The sequence below is a fragment of the Indicator indicator genome, chromosome 36, assembly GCF_027791375.1.
Source record: "Indicator indicator isolate 239-I01 chromosome 36, UM_Iind_1.1, whole genome shotgun sequence".
Classification (NCBI taxonomy): Eukaryota; Metazoa; Chordata; class Aves; order Piciformes; family Indicatoridae; genus Indicator; species Indicator indicator.
The window spans coordinates 37,982-55,206 of record NC_072045.1 but is presented as its reverse complement, the minus strand read 5'-3'; positions in this window follow the sequence as shown (position 1 = coordinate 55,206).

Below are 17,225 nucleotides of genomic sequence, written 5' to 3'. Positions count from 1 at the left end.
CCTTGCAACTTGTGGCCAAATCCCAGCTCCTGGATTCTCCACCTTCCACCTCCACGCAGCCACACTGGTCCCACTACCCTTCCTGCACTGGGACCACTGGGAGCAGGATGAGTTGGACCCAAGCTTTTACCTCCAACATGCTCTTGAGACCTGTTCTTCTGGGGGTTGTTCGCTAGTGAGCAGGATCTGAGAACTTTTTAGGGAGAGAAGCTGCCCCTTGAGGTCCAGGGGAAGCAAAATGTCCTCATCCTGCAGTTGTGGTGTGGTCTGGACCTGCTGCTCCGAGCTTAGGAGTCTCAGAAGGTTCAGAAGGGATTGGGTTTCTGTGGTGATGCTGCAATAGCCTGCAGCCAGCAGGGCTGCTCAAGAGACTCTCCAGCCAGGCTCTGCAGAGGTTTTTTCTGTCCTGTTCCTGCTCCTCCTGCAGTCAATGCCAAAAGCTACAAGGGAAGAACCCACTCCAAGGCAGCCCCAATTCTGCTGACAAAGGGCTAAAATCCCAAGCCCCTTCCTGCTTTGCGTTGGTTTCTCCTGTGTCCAACCCCATCCTCGAGCTTCAGCCGAAGACCTTCAAGTCCATAATTGCACCCCTGCAGCTAACCAAGCAGCTTTCTTAGCAGTGGTTGGGGATATTCATCCTTTAGGTTAAAAGACCTCACAGGGAAGACCATGGATCAACCTCAACCAGGGAAGTCTGACCAGGAAGCTGATGGGATTTCTGCCTCAGCACAAAACAGGGAGAACTTGGGCCTGTGCTGTTCCCTGCCATGGTTTTGCTGACAGCCATCTTGAGCTGCTTCTTGGAGCACCGTGGAGCTGCTTTCCCTACACCACGGTGCTGGAGCCCAGGTGTGTGGTGAAGGCTACCATGTCGAGTGCCAACCGGGGTGGGGATGTGCCCTGCTTGCTTCCTGCCCTCTTGGCTCCTCAGGCTGGTGAGAAGTGAGATGTCAGCGCTGCCTTTTCCATCTGGAGGGTTGTGCCTTTGTTTGGAGAATCATTTCTGACAGCACCACTCACATTCCTGACTCTTCTCAGCAGGGAAAAGCACCAGAGGGAAGGAAGCTGCTTTGGGAGGGAGTCTCACCCTCTGTCTCTGCAGGACAGCAGCAGCTCCTTTCCCAGCCATGGGAGGTTTGATGTGTTAGAAGAGGGGGGAAAAAAGCACAGACCCTTCTTGATGACCTCAGTAGTCATCAGCCAATGATGGTCAACAGCACCTTTCTCATTTCATCTGGCAAAGAAAGCAAGAAAGCACCTTACTTACACGGGGGCCAGGGCCAGCCCTCCACACCAGCTGCGCTCCTTCAGCCTGCACTACAGAGCCCATCCCGCGGGACACAGTTGGGCTTCGAAGCAAGGAAAAGCCCCCGAGGGGATCTGGGTAAGGCTGGAAGTGTGGAACAGCTGTAACCCAGCTGCCAAACCGTGGGGACCTGCACTTTTCAGTTCTCTTGAGAGGACCTGACTGGTCCATGGGATGATTCCTGGGGGAGGGATGAGCGATTCAGCGGCGGTTCGGTGGTTCCTGGCCCGGCACAGGCAGCGCAGAGGAAGGGACGGAGAGGTGAGGGGACACACACACACCCTCCCCCCAGCAGCTCTGCTGCCTGCAGCCTTGGCTGGCTGCTCACCCCAAGACGTGGCCAGTGCCACCCCTGCCAAGGTCCCTCATGCTCCCACAGTGCCCCCAAGAGACGGCAGCTCAGCAGAGCCGGGCACCAAGCCAGGCACCGAGCTCGCAGGGCAAGGGCACCTTTAGAAGCCAGCAGGAGAAATGCCTGGAAAAGGGAAATTTGGGCTCTTCCTGGTAGCAGTGCCACGGGTGGCTGGTGGGGACGATGCAGGGGAGCCCAAGCACCCCAACTCGCCTCGATGCTGGGTCCTTGGCACCTTGCAGATGTTCCCCCCTTACCAGCCAAGAGCCGTTGGGCTGCTTGCTTTGCCCGGAGAGGAGGTGGAGGGCAGCGGATCCTGTGCCTGGGGAGAGGGCAGCCCCGGGACGGGGGGAAGGGCTTTGCTCTTCTCCAGGGGAAGGTTGATGTTGTGTCTGTCTGTCTGTCTGCTGAGTGTGCATCCCCCCTCCTGGCCCCCCAAACCCTCACACTGTGTATACAAATGGCTAAAATAGATCTCTAATATATATTCTTGTGAATGTTGGTGCAAAAGAGAAAAAATATATAAGTCAGTTTGATGTTATTTTTTATCTCTGTGAATGAAAGAAAGAAGTGTTTTGGTTTGGTTTTTTTGTTTTTTTTTTTTTTTCCATTTCCACCTCCATCTCCTTCTCCTCTTTCTCCTCCCCACACACACCACCCCCTCTGCCCCCCTGTCTGACCTGTAGATACTGACAGGTTCCCTGGAGATGTTTTTTTCCCACCCCCCCTTTTTAGAGGTTAGGAAGATGCTTCTGTTTCTCATGGAATGTTCTGTCTTGTAAGATTGTAATTTCTATTTTTTTAAAAGAAAAGAACTAAATAAAATTTTCCTCTTTGGGAGCAGTTGGCTGGGAAGGGAGGGCAAGGGGAGGGAGAAAGGTTTATTTAAGGACACACACACACACAAATAACATTAAAAAAAAAGAAAAGAAAAAAAACATTGTCTGAATTTTTCAGGACATTAAATAAAAAGTAATATAATGTCTGGATGAGAAGGTCTCTGGTGAGCTGTGTTCTGTAGGGCCAGGGATGGATGCTGCACAGAACTTACAAGGAGCACTGCCTCCAGTTTTGGTGCCTCCAATACAAGAAGGACCTGGAGCTGCTGGAGAGGGTACAGAGGAGGCCACAGAGATGATCAGAGGGCTGGAGAACTTCCCCTGTGGGGACAGGCTGGGAGAGTTGGGGCTGTTCAGCCTGTAGAGGAAAAGGCTCCAGTGAGACCTCAGAGCAGCCTTCCAGTACCTGAAGGAGCTGCAGGAGAGCTGGGGAGGGACTTTGGACAAGGGCTGAGAGTGCCAGGATGAGGGCCTCCAGAGGAGGCCACAGCAATGCTGGCAGGGCTGGAAGCCCTCTGCTGGGAGCCAGGCTGAGAGAGTTGGGCTTGGGCAGCCTGCAGAGGAGAAGGCTCCAGGGAGACCTTCTGGTGGCCTTGCAGTGCTTCAAGGGCTGAGCAGAAAGCTGGGGACAGACTTTGGAGCAGGGCCTGTTGGGACAGGACGAGGGAGGATGGTTTGGAACTGCAAGAGGGAGATTGAGAGTGGAGAGAAGGAAGAAATGTTTGACCCTGAGGGTGCTGAGAGCCTATCCCAGGTTGCCCAGAGAGGTTGGAGCTGCCCCATGGCTGGCACCACTGCAGGTCAGGTTGTTTGGGCCTCTGAGCAACCTGCTCTGGGTGGGGATGTCCCTGCTGGCTGCAGGGGGTTGGGCTTTGAAGGTCCCTTCCCACCCAAACCAGTCTGTGAGTCTGTGACTGATTTTTTGGGGAGGGGGGAATCCCCAAAGCATGGGCAACTCCCCCAGGAGGTCCCACCAAAAGGTGCCTGTGGAAATAGCTGCTCAGGGCCCAGGAGATGCTGGGAATCACTGAGAGGAGCTCTGGCATCAGCAGCCCTTGGAGCCAGTGCTGGAAGACAGCTTCAGCAAGAGGCAGGAGGATCACAGAATCCTTGAATGGCTCAGGTTGGAAGGGACCTCAGAGCTCATCTCCTTCATCCTCCCCACCATGCCCAGGGACACCTCTCAGCCAGACTCAGCTGCTCAGGGCCTCATCCAGCCTGGCCTTGAACACCTCCAGGCAGGAGGCAGCCACAGCCTCCCTGGGCAGCCTGTGCCAGAGTCTCACCAGCCTCACACTGAAGAACTTCTCCCTCAGCTCCACTCTAACCCTGCTCTGCCTCAGCTCCAAACCATTCCCCCTTGGCCTGGCTCAGACACCCTCAGGAGAAGTCTCTCTGCAGCCTTCCTGCAGGATCCCTGCAGGTCCTGGCAGGCAGCTCTGAGGTTCCCCCCAGAGTCTTCTCCTCTGCAGGCTCCCCCAGCACCCTCAGCCTATCACTTGTTCCTTGGGAGCAGAGCCCAACCCTCACCTCACTCCAACCTCCTCTCAGGGAGCTGTAGAGAGCAATGAGGTCTCCCTCAGCCTCCTCCTCTCCAGGCTGAACACCCCCAGCTCCCTCACTGCTCCTCACCAGCTCTGGTCAGCACTTTTCAGCCAGCATTAGAAGCCACAGAGGCTTTCCTGCTGCGCCAGGAGGTGTTACTAATCTCTGGGTCTCCCAAGAGATTCTGTCCCACCCAGGGCTACTGTGAGGGTGACCCAATGCTTGGTGTCCCTGTCCATGGGTCTGTCACCTGGACACCTCCTGGGGTGCCCTGCTCCCCTTACTGGTGGCTCCGGGCTGCATTGTCTGGCCCGGAGTGACCTCTGCTGGTCTACAGCTCCAATGTTCCCTGCCTGCCCCTGAACACACACTTGGGCAATCAGGAGGCTCCAGACCCTTGTTCTCCAGACCATTCGCCTGCTTCCTTGCCCTTCTCCCGACCCCCAATGTCCTTTTTGGAGCGAGGGTCCCAGAACTGACCCCAGCACTCAGACTGTGGCCTCCCCAGTGCTCAGTCCAGGGGCACACTGCCCAGCTCCTGCTGCCCACACCATTGCTGATCCAAGCCAGGCTTCTGGTGCCCTTCTTGCCCACCTGGGCACTGCTGGCTCATCTTCAGCCACTGTCAAACAACACCCCCAGGTCCTTTTCCCCCAGGCAGTTTCCAGCCACTCTGCCCCCAGCCTGGAGCCTTCATGGGGCACTCCTGGCAGGGCTGGCACCAAATGTCCCCAGGCCCCACCAGCAGGTATGGCCTCCCTCTCCCTGTCTGCTCTGCCTCCTGCCCACCTCGGGTACCTGCAGCACCCCTGATCCCCTGGCACCTCCACCATCCCCAGCACTTCCCAGCTCCCCCCAGCCCTGCCACTTTCCCCACGGGGGGCAGCAAGCCCAGGCCAGCTTCCCTGCCCTCACCTGGTTGCTGTGTGCCCAGGAACCCAATGCCCACAGAGTTTCCCACACCCCTGGGGCCGTCTCTCCAGCTTCACCCCCTAGCAGTGTGGCTCCTCCCTGCTGCCCAGCCCCATCCCCTGGCACAGCAGCTCACCCTCTGGGGCTGTTGGCCATCGGGGCCAGCTGGGTGCCCCTGGAGGTGCCCTAACCCACCACGGCTCCATCTCCCCCACACAGCTCTGCAGAGGGCTCCATGTGGCTCTCTCCCTGACCCCTGTGTCCTCAGCCTGCAGTGGGCACTCCCCCTCCTGCCTGCACCAGGCACTGCCAAGCTTGGCCATGGTGCTGCTTCAGTGCCAAGTGATGCCCTGGGGGTCCCTGGGATCCATAGGACTCCCTTGGTCTGGGCATCCCCAGGGACACCCCAAAGCCAACTGGGACACCCCAAAGCCAACTGGGACACGCCAAGGTCAACTGGGACAGCTGGAGCCCCCCAAAGAACTGAGTGGAGCAGTGCCCCAAGCACCCCAGTGCTGCCCATGTCCATGCCTGGCTACCAGCCCCTGGAGAGGCAGTGGGCAGCAGGCAGCCTCACTGGAGTGGGCACCTCGGCAGGGACACCCCCGTGGGCAGTGATGTTCCCCCCAGCTCTGCTGCTTGCCCCCAGGAGCCAGACCCTGAGGGCTCTGCAGAGGAGGAGCTGGAGCTGCAGGAGCAGCTGCTGGAGAGCAGCTCAGCAGAAGTGGTTTCGGGGGGGATGTGGGGGACAGGGCAGCGACCCCATCCCTGGGGACAGTGGTGACAGCAGCACAGCCAGTGCCCAGTGTGCCTTGGAGTCGCTGCTGAGCCCTGAGTGCAGCATCCCTGAGGCCACCGACAGCATCTGCAGCTGGGAGCAGTCCAGCAGGGGAGGGCTGGAGCCCTTGGAGCTCTGGAGGGATGTGGGGCTGGAGCTGCCACCGGCCCAGCTGGGTATGGGGCAGCAGCAGGGGCAGAAGTGGGGGCAGAGCCCCTCAGCAGAGCCCCCAGCAAGCACAGGGCTGGGGAGAGCATTAGAAAGAGAGGAAAGAATTAGATAAATAGGAAATAATCAGATAGTGTTTGGGGGCAGTCAGAGTAACTTTGTGGAGACCTTTCCTCTTGCACTTTCCAATAAAAGCTCTGAGTCAGGTTGTGTGGGGCTCAGAGCAACCTGCTCTGTGGCGTGGCCAGCAGGAGCAGGGCAGGGGTCCTGCCCCTAGACTGGACACTGGGGAGGCCACCTCAAATGAGTACACTTCTGGCTCCCTCTCTCCCAGAAGGACAGAAAGTTGCTCAAGGATGTTCAAAGAAGGGCAACAAAGCTGCTAAGGGCTCTGGAGAGCAGGGCTGGGGAGGAGCAGCTGACGGACCTGGGGGTGTTCTGCCTGCAGAAGATGAGCCTAAGGGGAGACCTTCTGGATCTCTACAACTCCCTCAAAGGAGGTTGGAGCCAGGGCAACGTTGGTCTCATCCCCAAGGAAAAAGTGCAGGACAAGAGGAAACAGCCTCCAGCTGCACCAGGGAAGGTTTAGGTTGGACATGAGGAACAATTTCTTCCCCTTGAGGCTTGTCAAGGCCTGGCCCAGGCTGCTTCCCAGTCCCTCCCAACTCCTCCCAGTCCCTCCCAGTCCTTCTCAATCCCCTCCCAATCCCCTCCCACCCTCTCCCCACACCCCCTTCCCCCCCTCCGTGTCCCCCCCTCACCGCTCAGGTCAGCGGTGGAGGCAGTCCGGAGCTCAGCCTCATCGAGGTGAGTGTCGCCCCCTAGGTGTGGCCCTGGGAAGTAGGCGTGGGCCAGGAAGCCCCTGGGGCTGTCGAAGGGGGAACTGTCCCCAGGGAAGCCCTCAGCAGCACAATGCCTGCAGGGGGTGCACTGCCCTGCGCCACCTCCTCCTGCAGTACCTCCCAGAACCGCAGGGGGGCAGCAGAAGCCCAGACTGAGAAGGCTCCGCGGATGGCCAGGAAGGTCCTGGCCTGGCCCAGCTTGGGGGTGAAGTTTTGGATACTGGGGAGAGGGAGAGAGGTTAGGAGACCATCAGGTAGCAAAGGGGACAGGGGGGGGATCAGCAGAGACTGAGCAGGGGGAGAGCAGGAGGGGCCAACGGGGAGGAGGAGGGAGCAAAATGGTAGGAGAGGAGAGAGGGAGGGGAGAGAGACACGTGAGGAGGGAGTAGGAAGGACCAGGACGAACCAAAGGGAGAGGGGGAGAGGGCAGGAGGGAGGTGAGGGGAGAGGGGAGAGGGAGGAGAGAGAGAGGAAGAGGTAAGGAAGGAGCAGGGAGGACCAGGGGGGACCACGAGGGACCAAGGGAGATCAGAGGGGAACGGGAGGGACCAGAAAGGATCAGGAGGAACCAGGGAGGAGCAGGAGAGAGCAGAGGGGAGCAGGGGGGACCAAAGCCTCACCCATCAGAAGGTGCCCTCCCTGCTCTGCCTCCTGCTGCCCTGCAGGGCGAATCAGCGCCACCAGAGGCTGCCCTTGGCCTGGGGCCCAAAGCACTCTGGGACCCCCCAGCGAGGCCTCCACATGACCCTGTGGGGGGCGCCACCGAGCAGGGGCAGAGAGAGAGCTCAGGGGGCAGCAGAGAGAGAGCTCAGGGGGCAGCAGAGAGAGAGCTCAGGGGGCAGCAGAGAGCACAGAGTAGTCCGGGGAGGGGAGGGGCAGGGTCCCAAGAGGTTCCAAGGGATTCCAGGAGGAGCCCAAGGGAGGTTTCAGGGGTCCCAGGAGCCCCAGGAAGTACTGGGGCTGGGGGGGGGGGTGTCTCAAAGGGTCCCAGGGGGTGCCCAAGGGGGTCCAAGGGGGTACCCAGGACCACCAGGGGGTGCCCAAGGGGTCCAAAGAGGTCTGAGGGGGTGCCAGGGGTGCCTAGAGGATGTCAGGGGGTCTGAGGGGGTCCCAAGGGGTCTGGGGGTACCCAAGGGGCCTGAGGGGGTGTGAGGGGTGCCAGGGAGTGCCAAGGGGTCTGAGGGGTGCCAGGGTGTACCCAGGGATTCTGCGGGGGGTCGGGGGGGGGGGGTCCTAGAGGATCTGGGGGTGCAGGTTGGGGTCTGGGGGTGCAGGTTGGGACCGCAACCCTTCCAGTGCCCTCCCAGTGCCCTCCATGCCACTGGAGAGGTGCCAGGCTGAGGCTGTGCCCCCTCCCTGCCAGGCCTGCACACAGTGGCAGTGAGCTACAGGGGCAGTCCTGTGCCCCACAGCCCCTTCTGGGTGCCAGTCACCAAGGACTGTGACCCCTCCCGAGTCAGAGTCCATGGCCCTGGCATCCAGAGTGGCACAACCAACCAGCCCAATAAGTTCACCGTGGAGACCAGGTGAGGACCCCCAGAGACCCCCAGGGGAGGCACCTCAGCCCCCCTCAGAGCCCCAAACCCATGCCAGCTGGCACCAGAGCCACTCCCAGAGACCAAAACCCATCCCAGCTGACACCAGATGTAGGAGGTTGACCAGAGTCAAGACACAGACCCAATATGAGTTCAGGACCTTGCTCATTTATTATTACCAGACACAGTCTGGTATAGCTGAATTCAGCTAGCCCTTGGATAATGCAGGCTCCCAAACCCTGAGGGGATCGCTGTCAGCGTCGGCTAATTTACCGGCTACGTTCTCCACATCTTTGCAATTTTGCTTTGCCCATTCCAAGTCTGAGACTGTTAATTCATAATCTAATCTGTGTAAAACCGTAACAATTGGGCACCCAAATTTTTGCTGCACCCTTCTGATGTGGCTTGTGATCAAACTGATAAGCCTGAAATATGATAAATTATGAATATGACTTATTAGACAAAAATTAGTTTTCCGTGCTAATTTGATTCAGGTTCGTTTGCCTGGGCGATGATCACGCGCCAGAGGACGTTAATGAACAGTGGAAGAACAGTCTAGAGAAGTCAGAAACTTGGAATACAGAGGGGAAACCTGGAAAGTCTTACAATGCGAAAACAAACAGCTATGCCTCCTCGGGAGGTAGCACAGACCCTCCCGGCCTCGTTGTGGAGTTGAGCCACAGAGAAACACTCTGTGAACTTTAGACATAACCAAGTAAGTTGCCTTTAGTTACTCACGACCCGCTGAGCCTCTAGTCACCAACGCTTTGCTAAATGGAGAGACACGTGGAGCTGCAACTTGTAGTCCAAAGGGCAGGGATAATCCAAAGGAAATCCCAAATTGGAGGAAGTGAGGGGGAGAAAAGAAAGCACGCTGCTGCGATGTGGCTCGAAGCTATGGGTACAAGCTCTTTAGGAAGGATAGGCAGGGAAGGAGAGGAGGAGGTGTTGCCCTCTAAGTCGGTGACCAGCTGGAATCAGTGGAGCTCCACCTGGGGAAGGCTGAGGAGCTGGTTGAGAGTGTATGGGTTAAAATGAAAGGCAAGACAGGAAGGAGATGTTACTGTAGGGGTCTGCTACAGGCCACCTGACCAGCAGAGCCAAGCAGATGAGGCCCTCCACAGGCAAATAGAAGCAGCTTCCAGGTCACAAGCCCTGGTCCTCATGGGTGATTTCAACCACCCTGACATCTGCTGGAGGGACGACACAGCAAGGCACCAGTAATCCTCCAAATGGTAGAGGAACCCACAAGAAAAGGTGCTATGCTGGACCTTGTTCTCACCAACAGGGAAGGGCTGGTAACCAATGTGAGGCTCAGAGACAGCCTTGGCTGCAGTGACCATGAAGCAGTTGAATTTAAGATCCTCAGGGCAGCCGGGAGGACATATTCTAAGCTTACGACCCTAGACTCTAGGCGTGCAGACTTTGATGGCTTCAGGGATCTGCTGGCCAAAGTGTGGTGGGACAAAGCCCTAGAGGGAAGAGGGGCCCAGGACAGCTGGTCAGTATTCAAGGACCACCTCCTCTGTGTCTAGGAGCAGTGTATCCCAACAAAGAGAAAAGCAGGGAAGAATGCTAGGAGGCCTGCCTGGATGAGCAAGGAGCTGCTGGACACACTATCACTTAAAAGGAAGCTCTACAAGGAGTGGAGGAAAGGACAGCTGGAATGGGGGCAGGTAAGGAAGCTGCCTGAGCAGCATGAGACCTGCTTAGGAAAGCCAAAGCACAGCTTGAATTGAATCTAGCCAGGGAGGGCAAAGGGAACACTAAGAATTTCTACAGGTATATGAATGGTCAAAAGAAGCCTAGGGAAGGTGTGGGCCCCTCAGAAAGGAAACAGTGAAATGGTCACAAGTGACCTGGAAAAGGCTGAGGTTCTCAAGGACTTCTTTACCTCAGTCTTCACTGCAAGGGCCTCCAGCCACACTCCTGGAATAGTCATGGAAGCGAATGGCAGGGACCAGGAGGAAGAACTGCCCATCATAAGTGAAGGTCAGGTTGGTGATCACCTGAAGGACCTGAAAGTGTTCAAGTCTGTGGGACCCGACGGGATACATCCACAGGTACTGAAAGAATACAATATATTAATAATACAATTGTTTTGGTAGGAAAAGACCTTTAAGATCATCGAGTCCAACCATTCTCTACCTCTACCAGTTCTGGTGCTAAACCATGTCCCTCAGCATCACATCTCTGTCTTTGAAACACCTCTAGGGATAGGCATTCAACCACCAGGGATGGGGATTCAATTTTCTGGTTATGTCTCCTAGCCTTCTTTTAGTCATCTTTACTGAAATCAGCTCTCTGCTTCTTTCATAACCTTAGAAATTCTTCCCTGTATGTCCAGACTGAATTAATTTGTATTGCCCCTAGGAGGTGAGAGCTGTACACAGTATTCCGAATAAGGGGTAACTGAGACCTTATAAAGGAGGTAAAGAACTGGCAGATGAAGTTGCTAAAGCCCTCTCTATTATATTCCAAAAGTCCTGGAAGTCTGGGGAAGTCCCCACTGACTGGAAAAGGGGAAACATTACTCCCATTTTCAAAAAGGGTAAGAAGGAAGAACCAGGGAACTACAGGCCAGGCAGTCTCACCTCTGTGCCTGGTAAGATCATGGAGCAGATCCTCCTGGAGGCACTACTGAGACAGAAGAATAGTGAAGAGGTGATTGGGTACAGTCAGCATGGGTTTACCAAGGGCAAATCCTGCCTGACAAACCTGGTGGCCTTCTATGAACGGGTGACAACATTAATAGATGAGGGGAGAGCAACTGATGTCATTGACCTGGACCTGAGCAAAGCCTTCCACACTGTCCCACACCACCTCCTGCTCTCCAACCTGGTGACACATGGGTTTGATGGGTGGACCACGAGATGGATAAAGAATTGGCTTGATGGCCGCACCCAAAGAGTGGCTGTCAATGGCTCCATGTCCCAGTGCAGGCCAGGGACAAGTGGAGTCCCTCAGGGATCAGTCCTGGGACCAGTCTTGTTCAACATCTTTGTTGGTGCCATGGACAGTGGCATTGAGTGCACCCTCAGCAAGTTTGCTGATGACACCAAGCTGTGTGGTGCAGCAGACAGCTGGAGGGGAGGGATCCATCCAGAGGGACCTGGACAGGCTGCAGAGCTGGGCACAAGCCAACCTCAGGAGGTTCAACAAGACCAAGGGCAAGGTCCTGCATCTGGGTAGAGGCAATCCCAAGCACAAATCCAGGCTGGGCAGGGACTGGCTTCTAGCAACCCTGAGGAGAGCACCCCTGGGGGTGCTGGGGGATGAGAAGCTCAACGTGAGCCAGCAGTGAGCACTTGCAGCCCAGAAAGCAAACAGATCCTGAGCTGCATCAAGAGAAGTGTGGCCAGCAGGTGAAGGGAGGTGATTCTCCCCCTCTACTCAGCTCTAGTGAGACCCCACCTGGAGTACTGCATCCAGTTCTGGAGCCCCTATTACAAGAGGGATATGGACATGCTGGAACATGTCCAGAGAAGGGCCACCAGCATGATCAGAGGGCTGGAGCACCTCTCCTATGAGGACAGACTGAAAGGGTTGGGCTGTTCAGTGTAGAGAAAAGAAGGCTCTAAGGTGACCTTATTGTGGCCTTCCAGTATCTGAAGGGGGCCTACAAGAAAGCTGGGGAGGGACTTTTTAGGATATCAGGTAATGACAGGACTGGGGGGAATGGAATAAAGCTGGAGGTGGGGAGATTCAGCCTTTCCCACATCAATCAGGCAGTCACCTGATCATAAAAGGAGATCAGACTAGTCAGGCAGGACCTGCCCCTCTTGAATCCGTGTTGGCTGGGCCTGATCCTTTGGCATCCTGCAGGTGTGCTGTGACTGCCCCCAGGATGATCTGCTCCATAACCTTGCCTGGCACTGAGGTCAGGCTGACAGGCTTGGAGTTTCAAGGTTCATCCATCCAGCCCTTCTTGTGGATGGGCATCACATTAGCCAGTTTTCAATCATCTGGGACCTCTCCGGTGAGCCAGGACTGGTGGTAAATGATGGCCAGTGGCTTGGGCAGTTCATCTGCCAGCTCTCTCAGTACCCTAGGATGGATCCCATCTGGTCCCATGGACTTGTGAGGATCCAAGTGGCTCAGCAAGTCTCTAACTGGTTCCTCATGGATTTTAAGGGGACTGTACTGCTCCCTGACCCCATCAACTGGTTCAGGAGGCCAGTTGTCCTGAAGCCTTCTTGTCTTACTGTTGAAAACTTAAGCAAAGAAGGTATTTAATACATCAGCCCTTTCCTCATCTTTAGTTACAATATTCCCTTCCACGTCCAATAAAGAGTGGAGGTTCTTCTTGCCCCTCTTTTTACCATTAATATATTTACAAAAATGTTTTTTATTGTCCTTCACAGCAGTGGCCAGTTTAAGTTCTAATTGGGCTTTTGCCTCTCTAATTTTTCTTCTACATGATCTAACAACATCCTTAACCATATCTGGAGTTTCCTCCCCCCTTTCCAAAGGCGATATCCCTGCTTTTTTTCCCTTAGTTCCTTCAAGAGATGCTTGCCCATCCAGGCCAGACACCTCCCCCATGGGCTCATCTTTCGGCACATGGGCACAGCCTGTTCCTGTGCCTTCCTGAAGTAGGCCCAACCATGCTGGCCCCCTTTGCTCTTAAGGGCTGCTTCCTGAGGTACTCTCTGGGTTAGTTGCTCAAATAAGCTAAGTCTGCCCTCCAGAAGTCCAAAGCAAGGGTTTTGTTGCTCCTCCTTGTTTCCCTGCATATTGAAAACTCCACTATTTCCTGATTGCTGCACCCTAGAGAGCCTCCTACCATCACATCCCCCACCAGCCCTTCTCTATTTGAGAACAGCAGGTCAAGCAGGGCCTGACCCGTGGTAGGCTCATGTAACAGCTGTGTCAAGAAGCTGTCCTCCATACACTTTAAGAATCTTCTGGACTGCCTCCTTTCCATTGTGTTAAGTTCCCAGCAGATATCTGGCAGGTTAAAGTCACCCACAAGAACAAGGGCTGGTGATCTTGAGATGACCTCCAGCTTCTTGTAGAATACTTCATCTACCTCTTCATCTTGGTTGGCTAGTCTACAACAAAATCCAACCAGGATGTCACTTTTGTTAGCCTTCCCTCTGATTTTAACCCATAGGCACTCAACCCTTTCATCCTTAACCTCAAGTTCTGTGGAATCAAGAGATTCCATAACATACAGGCCACCCCTCCTCCTCTTCTCCCTCACCTGCCCCACCTAAAGAGCTTATAACCATCCAGTGCAGTGCTTCAGTCATGTGAGTCATCCCACTGTGTTTCTATAATGGCAACTACATCATAGTTTTCCTGGTGTACCAAGGCTTCCAATTCCTCTTGATTGTTATCCATACTGTGTGCATTGCTGTACATGCACTTCAGCTGGGCTACTGATTCTGCCATAGTCTCTAATTTACCTCCCTCTGTCTGCTCTCTGGAGAGACTGGTTTTGTCACCCACCCCGTTCAAACCTAGTTTAAAGCCCTCTCAATGAGGGACTCTTGTGCTAGAGTCCTTCTGCCCTTTCTAGATAGATTCAGCCCATCTAGGTCCAGCAGGTCAAGGTGCAGTGAAAATTGCCCCTTGATCAAAGAACCCAAAATTCCACTGCTGGCACCAGCCCTTGAGCCATGTGTTGATAATGAGGTTCCTTTCAGTATCCACCTCTGCCACTGAGGGAACCAAGCAGAACGCCACTTGCACTCCTGTGCCATCCATCAGTTGAACCTCCACTCTTTTTTGGACCTGGAGGGAAACATTGTAACTAAAAATGAGGAAAAGACTGAGGTTCTAAATACCTTCTTTGCCCCAATTTTCAACAGTAAGGCCGGAGGACATCAGGATAACTGGCCTCCTGAATTAGTAGACTGGGGTCAGGGAGCAGTGTAGTACCCCTGACTTCCATAGAGAATTAGCTCGGGATTTGCTGAGCCACTTGGATACTCACAAGTCCATGGGACCAGATGGGATCCATCCTATGGTACTGAGAGAGCTGGCAGATGAGCTGGCCAAGCCTCTCTTCATCATTTTCCACCAGTCCTGGCTCACTGGAGAAGTCCCAGATGGCTGAAACTGGCTAATGTGATGCCCATCCACAAGAAGGGCTGGATGGATGAACCTTGAAACTCCAAGCCTGTCAGCCTGACCTCAGTGCCAGGCAAGGTTATGGAGCAGACCATCTTGGGGGCAATCACAGCACACCCAAGACCATCTTGGGGGCAATCACAGCACACACACACACAGCATGGATTTAGGAAAGGCAGGTCCTGCCTGACCAATCTGATCTCCTTCTATGATCAGGTGACCTGCCTGGTGGATGTGGGAAAGGCTGTGGATGTAGTCTACCTGGACATCAGCAAGGCCTTTGACACCATTCCCCACTGTAAACTCCTGGCCAAGCTAACATCCCATGGCTTGGACAGGAGCACTCTGTGCTGGGTTAGGAACTGACTGGAGAGCCAGGCCTAGAAAGTGGTGGTGAATGGTGCCACATCCAGATGGAGGCCAGTCACTAGCGGTGTACCCAGGGATCAGTTCTGGGCACCATCCTGTTCAACATCTTTATTGATGATCTGGATGAGGGGATTGAGTCAGTCATCGGTAAATTTGCAGATGACACCAAGTTGGGAACAGGTGTTGATTGGTTAGAGGGTAGAAGGGCTCTGCAGAGGGACCTTGACAGGCTGCACAGGTGGGCAGAGTCCAACAGGATGGCATTCAACAAGTCCAAGTGCCAGGTGTTGCACTTGGGCCACCACAACCCCATGCAGTGCTACAGGCTGGGGACAGAGTGTCTGGAGAGCAGCCAGGCAGAGATGGACCTGGGGGTACTGACTGACAACTGGCTGAACATGAGCCAGCAGTGTGCCCAGGTGGCCAAGAAGGCCAATGGCATCCTGGCCTGCATCAGAAATAGTGTGGCCAGCAGGAGCAGGGAAGTCATTCTTCCCCTATATTCAGCACTGGTTAGGCCACACCTTGAGCACTGTGTCCAGTTCTGGGCCCCTCAATTTAAGAAGGACATTGAGATACTTGAACATGTCCAGAGGAGGGCAAGGAGGCTGGCCAGAGGTCTTGAGCACAAGCCCTATGAGGAGAAACTGAGGGAGCTGGGGTTGTTCAGCCTGGAGAAGAGGAGGCTCAGGGGAGAACTTATTGCTTTCCTGTCACCACTTACAGCCATGTCTAAGCATGTGGAAAAAAGCTGCTTTACAAGCCGCACAGAGACAAAGAAAAGCATGGGGGCTAACACATCAAGGGAAGCATCCTAGCACCAAATTTCTTTTGCCAATTAGTGTATTTTGAGGAGAGAGACTAAATGGAGCTTGCAATTTTGGGCTAGCTCTTTCCTGTCACCACTTACAGCCATGTCTAAGCAGGTGGAAAAAAGTTGCTTTACAAGCCGCACAGAGACAAAGAAAAGCATGGGGGGCTAACACAGGAAGGGAACCTCCTAGCACCAAATTTGTTTGCCATTTGGTGTATTTTGAGGAGAGAGACTAAATGGAGCTTGCAATTCTGGCCTAGCTCTTTCCTGTCACCAGTTACAGCCATGTCTAAGCAGGTGGAAAAAAGTTGCTTTACAGGCCGCACAGAGACAAAGAAAAGCATGGGGGCTAACACATCAAGGGAACATCCTAGCACCAAATTTCTTTTGCCATTTGGTGTATTTTGAGGAGAGAGACTAAATGGAGCTTGCAATTCTGGCCTAGCTCTTTCCTGGCAGCACGTACAGCCATGTCTAAGCAGGTGGAAAAAAGTTCTTACAATCCGCACAGAGACAAAGAAAGGCATTGGATGCTAACACATGAAGGGAACCTCCTAGCACCAAATTTCTTTTTCCATTTGGTGTATTTTGAGGAGAGAGACTAAATGGAGCTTGCAATTCTGGGCTAGCTCTTTCCTGTCACCTGTTACAGCCATGTCTAAGCATGTGGAAAAAAGTTGCTTTACAAGCCGCACTGAGACAAACAAATCATTGGGGGCTAACACATGAAGGGAAAATCCTAGCACCAAATTTTTTTTGGCATTTCGTCTCTTTTGAAGAGAGAGTCGAAATGGAGCTTGCAATTCTGGGCTAGCTCTTTCCTGGCAGCACTTACAGCCATGTCTAAGCATGTGGAAAAAAGCTGCTTTACAAGCCGCACAGAGACAAACCAAGGCATTGGGGGCTAACACATGAAGGGAAGCTCCTAGCACCAAATTTCTTTTTCCATTTGGTGTATTTTGAGGAGAGAGACTAAATGGAGCTTGCAATTCTGGGTTAGCTCTTTCCTGTCACCACTTACAGCCATGTCTAAGCATGTGGAAAGAAGTTGCTTTAAGAGCCGCACAGAGACAAAGAAAAGCATTGGGGGCTAACACAGGAAGGGAACCTCCTAGCACCAAATTTCTTTTTTCTTCTGCTGTATTTTGAGGAGAGAGACTAAATGGAGCTTGCAATTCTGGCCTAGCTCTTTCCTGTCACCAGTTACAGCCATGTCTAAGCAGGAGGAAAAAAGCTGCTTTACAAGCCGCACAGAGACAAAGAAAAGCATGGGGGCTAACACATCAAGGGAACATCCTAGCACCAAATTTCTTTTGCCAATTAGTGTATTTTGAGGAGAGAGACTAAATGGAGCTTGCAATTCTGGCCTAGCTCTTTCCTGTCACCAGTTACAGCCATGTCTAAGCAGGTGGAAAAAAGTTGCTTTAAGAGCCGCACAGAGACAAAGAAAAGCTTTGGGGCTAACACATTAAGGGAACCTCCTAGCACCAATTTTATTTTCCATTTGGTGTATTTTGAGGAGAGAGACTAAATGGAGCTTGCAATTCTGGGCTAGCTCTTTCCTGTCACCACTTACAGCCATGTCTAAGCAGGTGGAAAAAAGGTGCTTTACAAGCCGCACAGAGACAAACAAAAGCATTGGGGGCTAGCACAGGAAGGGAACCTCCTAGCACCAAATTTCTTTTGC